The sequence below is a fragment of the Tenrec ecaudatus genome, chromosome 11 (genome assembly GCF_050624435.1).
Source record: "Tenrec ecaudatus isolate mTenEca1 chromosome 11, mTenEca1.hap1, whole genome shotgun sequence".
Classification (NCBI taxonomy): Eukaryota; Metazoa; Chordata; class Mammalia; order Afrosoricida; family Tenrecidae; genus Tenrec; species Tenrec ecaudatus.
This window is the reverse complement of record NC_134540.1, coordinates 13022239-13041206: the sequence shown is the minus strand read 5'-3', so window position 1 is coordinate 13041206 and position 18968 is coordinate 13022239. Positions and strand designations below refer to the sequence as shown.

General features: G+C 70.1%; 11 non-coding genes across 11 annotated transcripts; all 11 read right to left on the bottom strand.

Annotated features, from left to right (window-relative positions):
• Window positions 1-1398: 1398 nt before the first annotated feature.
• On the bottom strand, window positions 1399-1517 carry LOC142461715 (5S ribosomal RNA). Its single transcript, XR_012786916.1, has one exon. It is a non-coding gene; the product is annotated as a 5S ribosomal RNA (ribosomal RNA).
• Window positions 1518-3110: 1593 nt separating this feature from the next.
• On the bottom strand, window positions 3111-3229 carry LOC142461714 (5S ribosomal RNA). The gene has a single exon (XR_012786915.1). It is a non-coding gene; the product is annotated as a 5S ribosomal RNA (ribosomal RNA).
• A 1589-nt stretch (window positions 3230-4818) lies between these two features.
• LOC142461713 (5S ribosomal RNA) lies at window positions 4819-4937 on the bottom strand. Its single transcript, XR_012786914.1, has one exon. It is a non-coding gene; the product is annotated as a 5S ribosomal RNA (ribosomal RNA).
• A 1602-nt stretch (window positions 4938-6539) lies between these two features.
• LOC142462097 (5S ribosomal RNA) lies at window positions 6540-6658 on the bottom strand. Its single transcript, XR_012787238.1, has one exon. It is a non-coding gene; the product is annotated as a 5S ribosomal RNA (ribosomal RNA).
• A 1585-nt stretch (window positions 6659-8243) lies between these two features.
• On the bottom strand, window positions 8244-8362 carry LOC142462096 (5S ribosomal RNA). Its single transcript, XR_012787237.1, has one exon. It is a non-coding gene; the product is annotated as a 5S ribosomal RNA (ribosomal RNA).
• Window positions 8363-9962: 1600 nt separating this feature from the next.
• Window positions 9963-10081, bottom strand: LOC142462095 (5S ribosomal RNA). Its single transcript, XR_012787236.1, has one exon. It is a non-coding gene; the product is annotated as a 5S ribosomal RNA (ribosomal RNA).
• Window positions 10082-11671: 1590 nt separating this feature from the next.
• LOC142462094 (5S ribosomal RNA) lies at window positions 11672-11790 on the bottom strand. Its single transcript, XR_012787235.1, has one exon. It is a non-coding gene; the product is annotated as a 5S ribosomal RNA (ribosomal RNA).
• A 1601-nt stretch (window positions 11791-13391) lies between these two features.
• On the bottom strand, window positions 13392-13510 carry LOC142462093 (5S ribosomal RNA). Its single transcript, XR_012787234.1, has one exon. It is a non-coding gene; the product is annotated as a 5S ribosomal RNA (ribosomal RNA).
• A 1562-nt stretch (window positions 13511-15072) lies between these two features.
• Window positions 15073-15191, bottom strand: LOC142462091 (5S ribosomal RNA). The gene has a single exon (XR_012787232.1). It is a non-coding gene; the product is annotated as a 5S ribosomal RNA (ribosomal RNA).
• Window positions 15192-16784: 1593 nt separating this feature from the next.
• On the bottom strand, window positions 16785-16903 carry LOC142462090 (5S ribosomal RNA). The gene has a single exon (XR_012787231.1). It is a non-coding gene; the product is annotated as a 5S ribosomal RNA (ribosomal RNA).
• Window positions 16904-18486: 1583 nt separating this feature from the next.
• On the bottom strand, window positions 18487-18605 carry LOC142462089 (5S ribosomal RNA). The gene has a single exon (XR_012787230.1). It is a non-coding gene; the product is annotated as a 5S ribosomal RNA (ribosomal RNA).
• Between the last annotated feature and the right edge of the window lie 363 nt (window positions 18606-18968).

Below are 18968 nucleotides of genomic sequence, written 5' to 3'. Positions count from 1 at the left end.
CCTGCCTACGTGTTCCCATGCCGCCGCCGCCGCCGCCTCTACCACCCCGCTCCTCGGGGCTCCACTCCTGCCGCGGCCTGCACAGCCCACACTCACGAGACAGGGACGGGGTGCCAGGGCCAGGGGCTCAGGTGGCTGCGAGGGGAAGGGTCGCTCGCGGTGCTCCTGTGCACAGGAGAGACAGACACACAGACACAGACAGCCACAGCGACGGGGGCGGGGGGCGTGGGGGCCGAGGGTGGTAGTCGGGGCTGGGGTCGGTGCCCTCCGGGCGGCGGCCTCACGCCCAGAGGGTGGCCAGTGACCAGTGGGTCAAGGTTTCCTCGGGACAGGGAGGGGGTGCCAAGGGACCCTGATCCCGGAAACAGTGGCCAGGGCCAGGGCTGGCTCACAGCTTTGTCAGAGGTGCCCATGGTGGAGGTGGAAACACACCGAGGTCCCGTTAGCCGTAGCCAGAGCGGCCAGGTTCCCTCCCGGAGAGTACCACCTGACTTGAGAGAGTGGTGGACTTGAGAGAGACAGGTCCCGCTGGCCGCCCCTTGCTCCCGCCCTTGCCCTTGCCCTTGCCCTTGCCCCTGCGCCTTGTGCCCTGCCCCTGCCCCTTCTCCTTGCGACCTGCCCACTGGCCCCTGTCCTCCCCCCAGGGCGCCTGCGCTTGGTCCGCAGAGGCCGGCAGGGGCTGGCGCGGCGGCTTTGCCCTGCATGTACCCCAAGCGCATCAATGGCAGGGGTCGCGGAGGGCCCCATGCCTAGTCAGAGATCTTCTAGACAAGGGCATCCTCCCTGGGTGGGGCAAGGGGTCAGGCAGGCCGCCGGCCGCGTGCGGACACAGCCCAGTTTCCCCCAGGTGTGGTCGGGCCTCACCGCCTCCTTCCTTCCTTCCTTCCTTCCTTCCTTCCTTCCTTCCTTCCTTCCTTCCTTCCTTCCTTCCTTCCTTCCTTCCTTCCTTCCTTCCTTCCCAGAGGCCACACCGAGGCCCTGAACCTGACGCCGTGGTTCCCCTTGGCCAGCAACCGCGTGGGTGAAGAGAGGTCAGAGCCCATGGTGCAGGAAGGAGCAGGTGGCCGCACCTGCTGTGGCAGCCGCCGGCCCGCCAGGGTGGCAGAGCCCACCCCCACCCCTCGCGGGGCCGAGTCTGGGGGGTGCGGGGACCGCCAAGTGTGGAGGAGCGGTCCCCGGAGAGGGTGGGTATGAGGCGGGACGGTGCGGGCACTGCGGTTGGTGCCCCAGGCAGGTCCTGGGCAGGGGGCGCGGGGCCTGCTGGTGCCTAAGGAGACAGAGACACAGAGCCGGGGGAGAGAGGGGGACGGAGGGGTGCTGGACCCTCAGGGGAGCCGGAGGTCTGCTGCGGCGCCGCAGGGCGTGGCCGTGGCCGTGGGGGGCCGGCGAGTGGCAAAAAGCCTACAGCACCCGGTATTCCCAGGCGGTCTCCCATCCAAGTACTAACCAGGCCCGACCCTGCTTAGCTTCCGAGATCAGACGAGATCGGGCGCGTTCAGGGTGGTATGGCCGTAGACGCTTGCAGCCTCCTCCTGCTGGCCCTAAGAGCCTGCCGCCGCCGCCGCCGCCGCCGCCGCCGCCGCCGCCCGCCCTCCTGCGCTCCCACGGCCTTGGCCCGACCACCCGACACAACCCGCGCGCCGTGCCTGCGCCTCGCCTAAGCTGCCCACCTGCCCGCCTGCCTGCCCTGGCCCCCGCTTTGTCCGCCTCCCTGCCTACGTGTTCCCATGCCGCCGCCGCCGCCGCCTCTACCACCCCGCTCCTCGGGGCTCCACTCCTGCCGCGGCCTGCACAGCCCACACTCACGAGACAGGGACGGGGTGCCAGGGCCAGGGGCTCAGGTGGCTGCGAGGGGAAGGGTCGCTCGCGGTGCTCCTGTGCACAGGAGAGACAGACACACAGACACAGACAGCCACAGCGACGGGGGCGGGGGGCGTGGGGGCCGAGGGTGGTAGTCGGGGCTGGGGTCGGTGCCCTCCGGGCGGCGGCCTCACGCCCAGAGGGTGGCCAGTGACCAGTGGGTCAAGGTTTCCTCGGGACAGGGAGGGGGTGCCAAGGGACCCTGATCCCGGAAACAGTGGCCAGGGCCAGGGCTGGCTCACAGCTTTGTCAGAGGTGCCCATGGTGGAGGTGGAAACACACCGAGGTCCCGTTAGCCGTGGCCAGAGCGGCCAGGTTCCCTCCCGGAGAGTACCACCTGACTTGAGAGAGTGGTGGACTTGAGAGAGACAGGTCCCGCTGGCCGCCCCTTGCTCCCGCCCTTGCCCTTGCCCTTGCCCTTGCCCTTGCCCCTGCGCCTTGTGCCCTGCCCCTGCCCCTTCTCCTTGCGACCTGCCCACTGGCCCCTGTCCTCCCCCCAGGGCGCCTGCGCTTGGTCCGCAGAGGCCGGCAGGGGCTGGCGCGGCGGCTTTGCCCTGCATGTACCCCAAGCGCATCAATGGCAGGGGTCGCGGAGGGCCCCATGCCTAGTCAGAGATCTTCTAGACAAGGGCATCCTCCCTGGGTGGGGCAAGGGGTCAGGCAGGCCGCCGGCCGCGTGCGGACACAGCCCAGTTTCCCCCAGGTGTGGTCGGGCCTCACCGCCTCCTTCCTTCCTTCCTTCCTTCCTTCCTTCCTTCCTTCCTTCCTTCCTTCCTTCCTTCCTTCCTTCCTTCCTTCCTTCCTTCCTTCCCAGAGGCCACACCGAGGCCCTGAACCTGACGCCGTGGTTCCCCTTGGCCAGCAACCGCGTGGGTGAAGAGAGGTCAGAGCCCATGGTGCAGGAAGGAGCAGGTGGCCGCACCTGCTGTGGCAGCCGCCGGCCCGCCAGGGTGGCAGAGCCCACCCCCACCCCTCGCGGGGCCGAGTCTGGGGGGTGCGGGGACCGCCAAGTGTGGAGGAGCGGTCCCCGGAGAGGGTGGGTATGAGGCGGGACGGTGCGGGCACTGCGGTTGGTGCCCCAGGCAGGTCCTGGGCAGGGGGCGCGGGGCCTGCTGGTGCCTAAGGAGACAGAGACACAGAGCCGGGGGAGAGAGGGGGACGGAGGGGTGCTGGACCCTCAGGGGAGCCGGAGGTCTGCTGCGGCGCCGCAGGGCGTGGCCGTGGCCGTGGGGGGCCGGCGAGTGGCAAAAAGCCTACAGCACCCGGTATTCCCAGGCGGTCTCCCATCCAAGTACTAACCAGGCCCGACCCTGCTTAGCTTCCGAGATCAGACGAGATCGGGCGCGTTCAGGGTGGTATGGCCGTAGACGCTTGCAGCCTCCTCCTGCTGGCCCTAAGAGCCTGCCGCCGCCGCCGCCGCCGCCGCCGCCGCCGCCGCCGCCCGCCCTCCTGCGCTCCCACGGCCTTGGCCCGACCACCCGACACAACCCGCGCGCCGTGCCTGCGCCTCGCCTAAGCTGCCCACCTGCCCGCCTGCCTGCCCTGGCCCCCGCTTTGTCCGCCTCCCTGCCTACGTGTTCCCATGCCGCCGCCGCCGCCGCCTCTACCACCCCGCTCCTCGGGGCTCCACTCCTGCCGCGGCCTGCACAGCCCACACTCACGAGACAGGGACGGGGTGCCAGGGCCAGGGGCTCAGGTGGCTGCGAGGGGAAGGGTCGCTCGCGGTGCTCCTGTGCACAGGAGAGACAGACACACAGACACAGACAGCCACAGCCACGGGGGCGGGGGGCGTGGGGGCCGAGGGTGGTAGTCGGGGCTGGGGTCGGTGCCCTCCGGGCGGCGGCCTCACGCCCAGAGGGTGGCCAGTGACCAGTGGGTCAAGGTTTCCTCGGGACAGGGAGGGGGTGCCAAGGGACCCTGATCCCGGAAACAGTGGCCAGGGCCAGGGCTGGCTCACAGCTTTGTCAGAGGTGCCCATGGTGGAGGTGGAAACACACCGAGGTCCCGTTAGCCGTGGCCAGAGCGGCCAGGTTCCCTCCCGGAGAGTACCACCTGACTTGAGAGAGTGGTGGACTTGAGAGAGACAGGTCCCGCTGGCCGCCCCTTGCTCCCGCCCTTGCCCTTGCCCTTGCCCTTGCCCTTGCCCCTGCGCCTTGTGCCCTGCCCCTGCCCCTTCTCCTTGCGACCTGCCCACTGGCCCCTGTCCTCCCCCCAGGGCGCCTGCGCTTGGTCCGCAGAGGCCGGCAGGGGCTGGCGCGGCGGCTTTGCCCTGCATGTACCCCAAGCGCATCAATGGCAGGGGTCGCGGAGGGCCCCATGCCTAGTCAGAGATCTTCTAGACAAGGGCATCCTCCCTGGGTGGGGCAAGGGGTCAGGCAGGCCGCCGGCCGCGTGCGGACACAGCCCAGTTTCCCCCAGGTGTGGTCGGGCCTCACCGCCTCCTTCCTTCCTTCCTTCCTTCCTTCCTTCCTTCCTTCCTTCCTTCCTTCCTTCCTTCCTTCCTTCCTTCCTTCCTTCCCAGAGGCCACACCGAGGCCCTGAACCTGACGCCGTGGTTCCCCTTGGCCAGCAACCGCGTGGGTGAAGAGAGGTCAGAGCCCATGGTGCAGGAAGGAGCAGGTGGCCGCACCTGCTGTGGCAGCCGCCGGCCCGCCAGGGTGGCAGAGCCCACCCCCACCCCTCGCGGGGCCGAGTCTGGGGGGTGCGGGGACCGCCAAGTGTGGAGGAGCGGTCCCCGGAGAGGGTGGGTATGAGGCGGGACGGTGCGGGCACTGCGGTTGGTGCCCCAGGCAGGTCCTGGGCAGGGGGCGCGGGGCCTGCTGGTGCCTAAGGAGACAGAGACACAGAGCCGGGGGAGAGAGGGGGACGGAGGGGTGCTGGACCCTCAGGGGAGCCGGAGGTCTGCTGCGGCGCTCGCAGGGCGTGGCCGTGGCCGTGGGGGGCCGGCGAGTGGCAAAAAGCCTACAGCACCCGGTATTCCCAGGCGGTCTCCCATCCAAGTACTAACCAGGCCCGACCCTGCTTAGCTTCCGAGATCAGACGAGATCGGGCGCGTTCAGGGTGGTATGGCCGTAGACGCTTGCAGCTTCCTCCTGCTGGCCCTAAGAGCCTGCCGCCGCCGCCGCCGCCGCCGCCGCCGCCGCCGCCCGCCCTCCTGCGCTCCCACGGGCCTTGGCCCGACCACCCGACACAACCCGCGCGCCGTGCCTGCGCCTCGCCTAAGCTGCCCACCTGCCCGCCTGCCTGCCCTGGCCCCCGCTTTGTCCGCCTCCCTGGCTACGTGTTCCCATGCCGCCGCCGCCGCCGCCTCTACCACCCCGCTCCTCGGGGCTCCACTCCTGCCGCGGCCTGCACAGCCCACACTCACGAGACAGGGACGGGGTGCCAGGGCCAGGGGCTCAGGTGGCTGCGAGGGGAAGGGTCGCTCGCGGTGCTCCTGTGCACAGGAGAGACAGACACACAGACACAGACAGCCACAGCGACGGGGGCGGGGGGCGTGGGGGCCGAGGGTGGTAGTCGGGGCTGGGGTCGGTGCCCTCCGGGCGGCGGCCTCACGCCCAGAGGGTGGCCAGTGACCAGTGGGTCAAGGTTTCCTCGGGACAGGGAGGGGGTGCCAAGGGACCCTGATCCCGGAAACAGTGGCCAGGGCCAGGGCTGGCTCACAGCTTTGTCAGAGGTGCCCATGGTGGAGGTGGAAACACACCGAGGTCCCGTTAGCCGTGGCCAGAGCGGCCAGGTTCCCTCCCGGAGAGTACCACCTGACTTGAGAGAGTGGTGGACTTGAGAGAGACAGGTCCCGCTGGCCGCCCCTTGCTCCCGCCCTTGCCCTTGCCCTTGCCCTTGCCCTTGCCCCTGCGCCTTGTGCCCTGCCCCTGCCCCTTCTCCTTGCGACCTGCCCACTGGCCCCTGTCCTCCCCCCAGGGCGCCTGCGCTTGGTCCGCAGAGGCCGGCAGGGGCTGGCGCGGCGGCTTTGCCCTGCATGTACCCCAAGCGCATCAATGGCAGGGGTCGCGGAGGGCCCCATGCCTAGTCAGAGATCTTCTAGACAAGGGCATCCTCCCTGGGTGGGGCAAGGGGTCAGGCAGGCCGCCGGCCGCGTGCGGACACAGCCCAGTTTCCCCCAGGTGTGGTCGGGCCTCACCGCCTCCTTCCTTCCTTCCTTCCTTCCTTCCTTCCTTCCTTCCTTCCTTCCTTCCTTCCTTCCTTCCTTCCTTCCTTCCTTCCTTCCTTCCTTCCTTCCCAGAGGCCACACCGAGGCCCTGAACCTGACGCCGTGGTTCCCCTTGGCCAGCAACCGCGTGGGTGAAGAGAGGTCAGAGCCCATGGTGCAGGAAGGAGCAGGTGGCCGCACCTGCTGTGGCAGCCGCCGGCCCGCCAGGGTGGCAGAGCCCACCCCCACCCCTCGCGGGGCCGAGTCTGGGGGGTGCGGGGACCGCCAAGTGTGGAGGAGCGGTCCCCGGAGAGGGTGGGTATGAGGCGGGACGGTGCGGGCACTGCGGTTGGTGCCCCAGGCAGGTCCTGGGCAGGGGGCGCGGGGCCTGCTGGTGCCTAAGGAGACAGAGACACAGAGCCGGGGGAGAGAGGGGGACGGAGGGGTGCTGGACCCTCAGGGGAGCCGGAGGTCTGCTGCGGCGCCGCAGGGCGTGGCCGTGGCCGTGGGGGGCCGGCGAGTGGCAAAAAGCCTACAGCACCCGGTATTCCCAGGCGGTCTCCCATCCAAGTACTAACCAGGCCCGACCCTGCTTAGCTTCCGAGATCAGACGAGATCGGGCGCGTTCAGGGTGGTATGGCCGTAGACGCTTGCAGCTTCCTCCTGCTGGCCCTAAGAGCCTGCCGCCGCCGCCGCCGCCGCCGCCGCCGCCGCCGCCCGCCCTCCTGCGCTCCCACGGGCCTTGGCCCGACCACCCGACACAACCCGCGCGCCGTGCCTGCGCCTCGCCTAAGCTGCCCACCTGCCCGCCTGCCTGCCCTGGCCCCCGCTTTGTCCGCCTCCCTGCCTACGTGTTCCCATGCCGCCGCCGCCGCCGCCTCTACCACCCCGCTCCTCGGGGCTCCACTCCTGCCGCGGCCTGCACAGCCCACACTCACGAGACAGGGACGGGGTGCCAGGGCCAGGGGCTCAGGTGGCTGCGAGGGGAAGGGTCGCTCGCGGTGCTCCTGTGCACAGGAGAGACAGACACACAGACACAGACAGCCACAGCGACGGGGGCGGGGGGCGTGGGGGCCGAGGGTGGTAGTCGGGGCTGGGGTCGGTGCCCTCCGGGCGGCGGCCTCACGCCCAGAGGGTGGCCAGTGACCAGTGGGTCAAGGTTTCCTCGGGACAGGGAGGGGGTGCCAAGGGACCCTGATCCCGGAAACAGTGGCCAGGGCCAGGGCTGGCTCACAGCTTTGTCAGAGGTGCCCATGGTGGAGGTGGAAACACACCGAGGTCCCGTTAGCCGTAGCCAGAGCGGCCAGGTTCCCTCCCGGAGAGTACCACCTGACTTGAGAGAGTGGTGGACTTGAGAGAGACAGGTCCCGCTGGCCGCCCCTTGCTCCCGCCCTTGCCCTTGCCCTTGCCCTTGCCCCTGCGCCTTGTGCCCTGCCCCTGCCCCTTCTCCTTGCGACCTGCCCACTGGCCCCTGTCCTCCCCCCAGGGCGCCTGCGCTTGGTCCGCAGAGGCCGGCAGGGGCTGGCGCGGCGGCTTTGCCCTGCATGTACCCCAAGCGCATCAATGGCAGGGGTCGCGGAGGGCCCCATGCCTAGTCAGAGATCTTCTAGACAAGGGCATCCTCCCTGGGTGGGGCAAGGGGTCAGGCAGGCCGCCGGCCGCGTGCGGACACAGCCCAGTTTCCCCCAGGTGTGGTCGGGCCTCACCGCCTCCTTCCTTCCTTCCTTCCTTCCTTCCTTCCTTCCTTCCTTCCTTCCTTCCTTCCTTCCTTCCTTCCTTCCTTCCTTCCTTCCCAGAGGCCACACCGAGGCCCTGAACCTGACGCCGTGGTTCCCCTTGGCCAGCAACCGCGTGGGTGAAGAGAGGTCAGAGCCCATGGTGCAGGAAGGAGCAGGTGGCCGCACCTGCTGTGGCAGCCGCCGGCCCGCCAGGGTGGCAGAGCCCACCCCCACCCCTCGCGGGGCCGAGTCTGGGGGGTGCGGGGACCGCCAAGTGTGGAGGAGCGGTCCCCGGAGAGGGTGGGTATGAGGCGGGACGGTGCGGGCACTGCGGTTGGTGCCCCAGGCAGGTCCTGGGCAGGGGGCGCGGGGCCTGCTGGTGCCTAAGGAGACAGAGACACAGAGCCGGGGGAGAGAGGGGGACGGAGGGGTGCTGGACCCTCAGGGGAGCCGGAGGTCTGCTGCGGCGCTCGCAGGGCGTGGCCGTGGCCGTGGGGGGCCGGCGAGTGGCAAAAAGCCTACAGCACCCGGTATTCCCAGGCGGTCTCCCATCCAAGTACTAACCAGGCCCGACCCTGCTTAGCTTCCGAGATCAGACGAGATCGGGCGCGTTCAGGGTGGTATGGCCGTAGACGCTTGCAGCCTCCTCCTGCTGGCCCTAAGAGCCTGCCGCCGCCGCCGCCGCCGCCGCCGCCCGCCCTCCTGCGCTCCCGCGGGCCTTGGCCCGACCACCCGACACAACCCGCGCGCCGTGCCTGCGCCTCGCCTAAGCTGCCCACCTGCCCGCCTGCCTGCCCTGGCCCCCGCTTTGTCCGCCTCCCTGGCTACGTGTTCCCATGCCGCCGCCGCCGCCGCCTCTACCACCCCGCTCCTCGGGGCTCCACTCCTGCCGCGGCCTGCACAGCCCACACTCACGAGACAGGGACGGGGTGCCAGGGCCAGGGGCTCAGGTGGCTGCGAGGGGAAGGGTCGCTCGCGGTGCTCCTGTGCACAGGAGAGACAGACACACAGACACAGACAGCCACAGCGACGGGGGCGGGGGGCGTGGGGGCCGAGGGTGGTAGTCGGGGCTGGGGTCGGTGCCCTCCGGGCGGCGGCCTCACGCCCAGAGGGTGGCCAGTGACCAGTGGGTCAAGGTTTCCTCGGGACAGGGAGGGGGTGCCAAGGGACCCTGATCCCGGAAACAGTGGCCAGGGCCAGGGCTGGCTCACAGCTTTGTCAGAGGTGCCCATGGTGGAGGTGGAAACACACCGAGGTCCCGTTAGCCGTGGCCAGAGCGGCCAGGTTCCCTCCCGGAGAGTACCACCTGACTTGAGAGAGTGGTGGACTTGAGAGAGACAGGTCCCGCTGGCCGCCCCTTGCTCCCGCCCTTGCCCTTGCCCTTGCCCTTGCCCCTGCGCCTTGTGCCCTGCCCCTGCCCCTTCTCCTTGCGACCTGCCCACTGGCCCCTGTCCTCCCCCCAGGGCGCCTGCGCTTGGTCCGCAGAGGCCGGCAGGGGCTGGCGCGGCGGCTTTGCCCTGCATGTACCCCAAGCGCATCAATGGCAGGGGTCGCGGAGGGCCCCATGCCTAGTCAGAGATCTTCTAGACAAGGGCATCCTCCCTGGGTGGGGCAAGGGGTCAGGCAGGCCGCCGGCCGCGTGCGGACACAGCCCAGTTTCCCCCAGGTGTGGTCGGGCCTCACCGCCTCCTTCCTTCCTTCCTTCCTTCCTTCCTTCCTTCCTTCCTTCCTTCCTTCCTTCCTTCCTTCCTTCCTTCCTTCCTTCCTTCCTTCCTTCCTTCCTTCCTTCCTTCCCAGAGGCCACACCGAGGCCCTGAACCTGACGCCGTGGTTCCCCTTGGCCAGCAACCGCGTGGGTGAAGAGAGGTCAGAGCCCATGGTGCAGGAAGGAGCAGGTGGCCGCACCTGCTGTGGCAGCCGCCGGCCCGCCAGGGTGGCAGAGCCCACCCCCACCCCTCGCGGGGCCGAGTCTGGGGGGTGCGGGGACCGCCAAGTGTGGAGGAGCGGTCCCCGGAGAGGGTGGGTATGAGGCGGGACGGTGCGGGCACTGCGGTTGGTGCCCCAGGCAGGTCCTGGGCAGGGGGCGCGGGGCCTGCTGGTGCCTAAGGAGACAGAGACACAGAGCCGGGGGAGAGAGGGGGACGGAGGGGTGCTGGACCCTCAGGGGAGCCGGAGGTCTGCTGCGGCGCTCGCAGGGCGTGGCCGTGGCCGTGGGGGGCCGGCGAGTGGCAAAAAGCCTACAGCACCCGGTATTCCCAGGCGGTCTCCCATCCAAGTACTAACCAGGCCCGACCCTGCTTAGCTTCCGAGATCAGACGAGATCGGGCGCGTTCAGGGTGGTATGGCCGTAGACGCTTGCAGCTTCCTCCTGCTGGCCCTAAGAGCCTGCCGCCGCCGCCGCCGCCGCCGCCGCCGCCGCCGCCGCCCGCCCTCCTGCGCTCCCACGGGCCTTGGCCCGACCACCCGACACAACCCGCGCGCCGTGCCTGCGCCTCGCCTAAGCTGCCCACCTGCCCGCCTGCCTGCCCTGGCCCCCGCTTTGTCCGCCTCCCTGGCTACGTGTTCCCATGCCGCCGCCGCCGCCGCCTCTACCACCCCGCTCCTCGGGGCTCCACTCCTGCCGCGGCCTGCACAGCCCACACTCACGAGACAGGGACGGGGTGCCAGGGCCAGGGGCTCAGGTGGCTGCGAGGGGAAGGGTCGCTCGCGGTGCTCCTGTGCACAGGAGAGACAGACACACAGACACAGACAGCCACAGCGACGGGGGCGGGGGGCGTGGGGGCCGAGGGTGGTAGTCGGGGCTGGGGTCGGTGCCCTCCGGGCGGCGGCCTCACGCCCAGAGGGTGGCCAGTGACCAGTGGGTCAAGGTTTCCTCGGGACAGGGAGGGGGTGCCAAGGGACCCTGATCCCGGAAACAGTGGCCAGGGCCAGGGCTGGCTCACAGCTTTGTCAGAGGTGCCCATGGTGGAGGTGGAAACACACCGAGGTCCCGTTAGCCGTGGCCAGAGCGGCCAGGTTCCCTCCCGGAGAGTACCACCTGACTTGAGAGAGTGGTGGACTTGAGAGAGACAGGTCCCGCTGGCCGCCCCTTGCTCCCGCCCTTGCCCTTGCCCTTGCCCTTGCCCTTGCCCCTGCGCCTTGTGCCCTGCCCCTGCCCCTTCTCCTTGCGACCTGCCCACTGGCCCCTGTCCTCCCCCCAGGGCGCCTGCGCTTGGTCCGCAGAGGCCGGCAGGGGCTGGCGCGGCGGCTTTGCCCTGCATGTACCCCAAGCGCATCAATGGCAGGGGTCGCGGAGGGCCCCATGCCTAGTCAGAGATCTTCTAGACAAGGGCATCCTCCCTGGGTGGGGCAAGGGGTCAGGCAGGCCGCCGGCCGCGTGCGGACACAGCCCAGTTTCCCCCAGGTGTGGTCGGGCCTCACCGCCTCCTTCCTTCCTTCCTTCCTTCCTTCCTTCCTTCCTTCCTTCCTTCCTTCCTTCCTTCCTTCCTTCCTTCCTTCCTTCCCAGAGGCCACACCGAGGCCCTGAACCTGACGCCGTGGTTCCCCTTGGCCAGCAACCGCGTGGGTGAAGAGAGGTCAGAGCCCATGGTGCAGGAAGGAGCAGGTGGCCGCACCTGCTGTGGCAGCCGCCGGCCCGCCAGGGTGGCAGAGCCCACCCCCACCCCTCGCGGGGCCGAGTCTGGGGGGTGCGGGGACCGCCAAGTGTGGAGGAGCGGTCCCCGGAGAGGGTGGGTATGAGGCGGGACGGTGCGGGCACTGCGGTTGGTGCCCCAGGCAGGTCCTGGGCAGGGGGCGCGGGGCCTGCTGGTGCCTAAGGAGACAGAGACACAGAGCCGGGGGAGAGAGGGGGACGGAGGGGTGCTGGACCCTCAGGGGAGCCGGAGGTCTGCTGCGGCGCTCGCAGGGGGTGGCCGTGGCCGTGGGGGGCCGGCGAGTGGCAAAAAGCCTACAGCACCCGGTATTCCCAGGCGGTCTCCCATCCAAGTACTAACCAGGCCCGACCCTGCTTAGCTTCCGAGATCAGACGAGATCGGGCGCGTTCAGGGTGGTATGGCCGTAGACGCTTGCAGCTTCCTCCTGCTGGCCCTAAGAGCCTGCCGCCGCCGCCGCCGCCGCCGCCGCCGCCGCCGCCCGCCCTCCTGCGCTCCCACGGGCCTTGGCCCGACCACCCGACACAACCCGCGCGCCGTGCCTGCGCCTCGCCTAAGCTGCCCACCTGCCCGCCTGCCTGCCCTGGCCCCCGCTTTGTCCGCCTCCCTGGCTACGTGTTCCCATGCCGCCGCCGCCGCCGCCTCTACCACCCCGCTCCTCGGGGCTCCACTCCTGCCGCGGCCTGCACAGCCCACACTCACGAGACAGGGACGGGGTGCCAGGGCCAGGGGCTCAGGTGGCTGCGAGGGGAAGGGTCGCTCGCGGTGCTCCTGTGCACAGGAGAGACAGACACACAGACACAGACAGCCACAGCGACGGGGGCGGGGGGCGTGGGGGCCGAGGGTGGTAGTCGGGGCTGGGGTCGGTGCCCTCCGGGCGGCGGCCTCACGCCCAGAGGGTGGCCAGTGACCAGTGGGTCAAGGTTTCCTCGGGACAGGGAGGGGGTGCCAAGGGACCCTGATCCCGGAAACAGTGGCCAGGGCCAGGGCTGGCTCACAGCTTTGTCAGAGGTGCCCATGGTGGAGGTGGAAACACACCGAGGTCCCGTTAGCCGTAGCCAGAGCGGCCAGGTTCCCTCCCGGAGAGTACCACCTGACTTGAGAGAGTGGTGGACTTGAGAGAGACAGGTCCCGCTGGCCGCCCCTTGCTCCCGCCCTTGCCCTTGCCCTTGCCCTTGCCCCTGCGCCTTGTGCCCTGCCCCTGACCCTTCTCCTTGCGACCTGCCCACTGGCCCCTGTCCTCCCCCCAGGGCGCCTGCGCTTGGTCCGCAGAGGCCGGCAGGGGCTGGCGCGGCGGCTTTGCCCTGCATGTACCCCAAGCGCATCAATGGCAGGGGTCGCGGAGGGCCCCATGCCTAGTCAGAGATCTTCTAGACAAGGGCATCCTCCCTGGGTGGGGCAAGGGGTCAGGCAGGCCGCCGGCCGCGTGCGGACACAGCCCAGTTTCCCCCAGGTGTGGTCGGGCCTCACCGCCTCCTTCCTTCCTTCCTTCCTTCCTTCCTTCCTTCCTTCCTTCCTTCCTTCCTTCCTTCCTTCCTTCCTTCCTTCCTTCCTTCCTTCCTTCCTTCCTTCCCAGAGGCCACACCGAGGCCCTGAACCTGACGCCGTGGTTCCCCTTGGCCAGCAACCGCGTGGGTGAAGAGAGGTCAGAGCCCATGGTGCAGGAAGGAGCAGGTGGCCGCACCTGCTGTGGCAGCCGCCGGCCCGCCAGGGTGGCAGAGCCCACCCCCACCCCTCGCGGGGCCGAGTCTGGGGGGTGCGGGGACCGCCAAGTGTGGAGGAGCGGTCCCCGGAGAGGGTGGGTATGAGGCGGGACGGTGCGGGCACTGCGGTTGGTGCCCCAGGCAGGTCCTGGGCAGGGGGCGCGGGGCCTGCTGGTGCCTAAGGAGACAGAGACACAGAGCCGGGGGAGAGAGGGGGACGGAGGGGTGCTGGACCCTCAGGGGAGCCGGAGGTCTGCTGCGGCGCTCGCAGGGCGTGGCCGTGGCCGTGGGGGGCCGGCGAGTGGCAAAAAGCCTACAGCACCCGGTATTCCCAGGCGGTCTCCCATCCAAGTACTAACCAGGCCCGACCCTGCTTAGCTTCCGAGATCAGACGAGATCGGGCGCGTTCAGGGTGGTATGGCCGTAGACGCTTGCAGCCTCCTCCTGCTGGCCCTAAGAGCCTGCCGCCGCCGCCGCCGCCGCCGCCGCCCGCCCTCCTGCGCTCCCGTGGGCCTTGGCCCGACCACCCGACACAACCCGCGCGCCGTGCCTGCGCCTCGCCTAAGCTGCCCACCTGCCCGCCTGCCTGCCCTGGCCCCCGCTTTGTCCGCCTCCCTGGCTACGTGTTCCCATGCCGCCGCCGCCGCCGCCTCTACCACCCCGCTCCTCGGGGCTCCACTCCTGCCGCGGCCTGCACAGCCCACACTCACGAGACAGGGACGGGGTGCCAGGGCCAGGGGCTCAGGTGGCTGCGAGGGGAAGGGTCGCTCGCGGTGCTCCTGTGCACAGGAGAGACAGACACACAGACACAGACAGCCACAGCGACGGGGGCGGGGGGCGTGGGGGCCGAGGGTGGTAGTCGGGGCTGGGGTCGGTGCCCTCCGGGCGGCGGCCTCACGCCCAGAGGGTGGCCAGTGACCAGTGGGTCAAGGTTTCCTCGGGACAGGGAGGGGGTGCCAAGGGACCCTGATCCCGGAAACAGTGGCCAGGGCCAGGGCTGGCTCACAGCTTTGTCAGAGGTGCCCATGGTGGAGGTGGAAACACACCGAGGTCCCGTTAGCCGTGGCCAGAGCGGCCAGGTTCCCTCCCGGAGAGTACCACCTGACTTGAGAGAGTGGTGGACTTGAGAGAGACAGGTCCCGCTGGCCGCCCCTTGCTCCCGCCCTTGCCCTTGCCCTTGCCCCTGCGCCTTGTGCCCTGCCCCTGCCCCTTCTCCTTGCGACCTGCCCACTGGCCCCTGTCCTCCCCCCAGGGCGCCTGCGCTTGGTCCGCAGAGGCCGGCAGGGGCTGGCGCGGCGGCTTTGCCCTGCATGTACCCCAAGCGCATCAATGGCAGGGGTCGCGGAGGGCCCCATGCCTAGTCAGAGATCTTCTAGACAAGGGCATCCTCCCTGGGTGGGGCAAGGGGTCAGGCAGGCCGCCGGCCGCGTGCGGACACAGCCCAGTTTCCCCCAGGTGTGGTCGGGCCTCACCGCCTCCTTCCTTCCTTCCTTCCTTCCTTCCTTCCTTCCTTCCTTCCTTCCTTCCTTCCTTCCTTCCTTCCTTCCTTCCCAGAGGCCACACCGAGGCCCTGAACCTGACGCCGTGGTTCCCCTTGGCCAGCAACCGCGTGGGTGAAGAGAGGTCAGAGCCCATGGTGCAGGAAGGAGCAGGTGGCCGCACCTGCTGTGGCAGCCGCCGGCCCGCCAGGGTGGCAGAGCCCACCCCCACCCCTCGCGGGGCCGAGTCTGGGGGGTGCGGGGACCGCCAAGTGTGGAGGAGCGGTCCCCGGAGAGGGTGGGTATGAGGCGGGACGGTGCGGGCACTGCGGTTGGTGCCCCAGGCAGGTCCTGGGCAGGGGGCGCGGGGCCTGCTGGTGCCTAAGGAGACAGAGACACAGAGCCGGGGGAGAGAGGGGGACGGAGGGGTGCTGGACCCTCAGGGGAGCCGGAGGTCTGCTGCGGCGCTCGCAGGGCGTGGCCGTGGCCGTGGGGGGCCGGCGAGTGGCAAAAAGCCTACAGCACCCGGTATTCCCAGGCGGTCTCCCATCCAAGTACTAACCAGGCCCGACCCTGCTTAGCTTCCGAGATCAGACGAGATCGGGCGCGTTCAGGGTGGTATGGCCGTAGACGCTTGCAGCCTCCTCCTGCTGGCCCTAAGAGCCTGCCGCCACCTCCGCCGCCGCCGCCGCCGCCGCCGCCGCCCGCCCTCCTGCGCTCCCACGGCCTTGGCCCGACCACCCGACACAACCCGCGCGCCGTGCCTGCGCCTCGCCTAAGCTGCCCACCTGCCCGCCTGCCTGCCCTGGCCCCCGCTTTGTCCGCCTCCCTGCCTACGTGTTCCCATGCCGCCGCCGCCGCCGCCTCTACCACCCCGCTCCTCGGGGCTCCACTCCTGCCGCGGCCTGCACAGCCCACACTCACGAGACAGGGACGGGGTGCCAGGGCCAGGGGCTCAGGTGGCTGCGAGGGGAAGGGTCGCTCGCGGTGCTCCTGTGCACAGGAGAGACAGACACACAGACACAGACAGCCACAGCGACGGGGGCGGGGGGCGTGGGGGCCGAGGGTGGTAGTCGGGGCTGGGGTCGGTGCCCTCCGGGCGGCGGCCTCACGCCCAGAGGGTGGCCAGTGACCAGTGGGTCAAGGTTTCCTCGGGACAGGGAGGGGGTGCCAAGGGACCCTGATCCCGGAAACAGTGGCCAGGGCCAGGGCTGGCTCACAGCTTTGTCAGAGGTGCCCATGGTGGAGGTGGAAACACACCGAGGTCCCGTTAGCCGTGGCCAGAGCGGCCAGGTTCCCTCCCGGAGAGTACCACCTGACTTGAGAGAGTGGTGGACTTGAGAGAGACAGGTCCCGCTGGCCGCCCCTTGCTCCCGCCCTTGCCCTTGCCCTTGCCCTTGCCCTTGCCCCTGCGCCTTGTGCCCTGCCCCTGCCCCTTCTCCTTGCGACCTGCCCACTGGCCCCTGTCCTCCCCCCAGGGCGCCTGCGCTTGGTCCGCAGAGGCCGGCAGGGGCTGGCGCGGCGGCTTTGCCCTGCATGTACCCCAAGCGCATCAATGGCAGGGGTCGCGGAGGGCCCCATGCCTAGTCAGAGATCTTCTAGACAAGGGCATCCTCCCTGGGTGGGGCAAGGGGTCAGGCAGGCCGCCGGCCGCGTGCGGACACAGCCCAGTTTCCCCCAGGTGTGGTCGGGCCTCACCGCCTCCTTCCTTCCTTCCTTCCTTCCTTCCTTCCTTCCTTCCTTCCTTCCTTCCTTCCTTCCTTCCTTCCTTCCTTCCTTCCTTCCCAGAGGCCACACCGAGGCCCTGAACCTGACGCCGTGGTTCCCCTTGGCCAGCAACCGCGTGGGTGAAGAGAGGTCAGAGCCCATGGTGCAGGAAGGAGCAGGTGGCCGCACCTGCTGTGGCAGCCGCCGGCCCGCCAGGGTGGCAGAGCCCACCCCCACCCCTCGCGGGGCCGAGTCTGGGGGGTGCGGGGACCGCCAAGTGTGGAGGAGCGGTCCCCGGAGAGGGTGGGTATGAGGCGGGACGGTGCGGGCACTGCGGTTGGTGCCCCAGGCAGGTCCTGGGCAGGGGGCGCGGGGCCTGCTGGTGCCTAAGGAGACAGAGACACAGAGCCGGGGGAGAGAGGGGGACGGAGGGGTGCTGGACCCTCAGGGGAGCCGGAGGTCTGCTGCGGCGCTCGCAGGGCGTGGCCGTGGCCGTGGGGGGCCGGCGAGTGGCAAAAAGCCTACAGCACCCGGTATTCCCAGGCGGTCTCCCATCCAAGTACTAACCAGGCCCGACCCTGCTTAGCTTCCGAGATCAGACGAGATCGGGCGCGTTCAGGGTGGTATGGCCGTAGACGCTTGCAGCTTCCTCCTGCTGGCCCTAAGAGCCTGCCGCCGCCGCCGCCGCCGCCGCCGCCGCCGCCGCCCGCCCTCCTGCGCTCCCACGGGCCTTGGCCCGACCACCCGACACAACCCGCGCGCCGTGCCTGCGCCTCGCCTAAGCTGCCCACCTGCCCGCCTGCCTGCCCTGGCCCCCGCTTTGTCCGCCTCCCTGGCTACGTGTTCCCATGCCGCCGCCGCCGCCGCCTCTACCACCCCGCTCCTCGGGGCTCCACTCCTGCCGCGGCCTGCACAGCCCACACTCACGAGACAGGGACGGGGTGCCAGGGCCAGGGGCTCAGGTGGCTGCGAGGGGAAGGGTCGCTCGCGGTGCTCCTGTGCACAGGAGAGACAGACACACAGACACAGACAGCCACAGCGACGGGGGCGGGGGGCGTGGGGGCCGAGGGTGGTAGTCGGGGCTGGGGTCGGTGCCCTCCGGGCGGCGGCCTCACGCCCAGAGGGTGGCCAGTGACCAGTGGGTCAAGGTTTCCTCGGGACAGGGAGGGGGTGCCAAGGGACCCTGATCCCGGAAACAGTGGCCAGGGCCAGGGCTGGCTCACAGCTTTGTCAGAGGTGCCCATGGTGGAGGTGGAAACACACCGAGGTCCCGTTAGCCGTGGCCAGAGCGGCCAGGTTCCCTCCCGGAGAGTACCACCTGACTTGAGAGAGTGGTGGACTTGAGAGAGACAGGTCCCGCTGGCCGCCCCTTGCTCCCGCCCTTGCCCTTGCCCTTGCCCTTGCCCTTGCCCCTGCGCCTTGTGCCCTGCCCCTGCCCCTTCTCCTTGCGACCTGCCCACTGGCCCCTGTCCTCCCCCCAGGGCGCCTGCGCTTGGTCCGCAGAGGCCGGCAGGGGCTGGCGCGGCGGCTTTGCCCTGCATGTACCCCAAGCGCATCAATGGCAGGGGTCGCGGAGGGCCCCATGCCTAGTCAGAGATCTTCTAGACAAGGGCATCCTCCCTGGGTGGGGCAAGGGGTCAGGCAGGCCGCCGGCCGCGTGCGGACACAGCCCAGTTTCCCCCAGGTGTGGTCGGGCCTCACCGCCTCCTTCCTTCCTTCCTTCCTTCCTTCCTTCCTTCCTTCCTTCCTTCCTTCCTTCCTTCCTTCCTTCCTTCCTTCCCAGAGGCCACACCGAGGCCCTGAACCTGACGCCGTGGTTCCCCTTGGCCAGCAACCGCGTGGGTGAAGAGAGGTCAGAGCCCATGGTGCAGGAAGGAGCAGGTGGCCGCACCTGCTGTGGCAGCCGCCGGCCCGCCAGGGTGGCAGAGCCCACCCCCACCCCTCGCGGGGCCGAGTCTGGGGGGTGCGGGGACCGCCAAGTGTGGAGGAGCGGTCCCCGGAGAGGGTGGGTATGAGGCGGGACGGTGCGGGCACTGCGGTTGGTGCCCCAGGCAGGTCCTGGGCAGGGGGCGCGGGGCCTGCTGGTGCCTAAGGAGACAGAGACACAGAGCCGGGGGAGAGAGGGGGACGGAGGGGTGCTGGACCCTCAGGGGAGCCGGAGGTCTGCTGCGGCGCTCGCAGGGCGTGGCCGTGGCCGTGGGGGGCCGGCGAGTGGCAAAAAGCCTACAGCACCCGGTATTCCCAGGCGGTCTCCCATCCAAGTACTAACCAGGCCCGACCCTGCTTAGCTTCCGAGATCAGACGAGATCGGGCGCGTTCAGGGTGGTATGGCCGTAGACGCTTTTAGCTTCCTCCTGCTGGCCCTAAGAGCCTGCCGCCGCCGCCGCCGCCGCCGCCGCCGCCGCCGCCCGCCCTCCTGCGCTCCCACGGGCCTTGGCCCGACCACCCGACACAACCCGCGCGCCGTGCCTGCGCCTCGCCTAAGCTGCCCACCTGCCCGCCTGCCTGCCCTGGCCCCCGCTTTGTCCGCCTCCCTGCCTACGTGTTCCCATGCCGCCGCCGCCGCCGCCTCTACCACCCCGCTCCTCGGGGCTCCACTCCTGCCGCGGCCTGCACAGCCCACACTCACGAGACAGGGACGGGGTGCCAGGGCCAGGGGCTCAGGTGGCTGCGAGGGGAAGGGTCGCTCGCGGTGCTCCTGT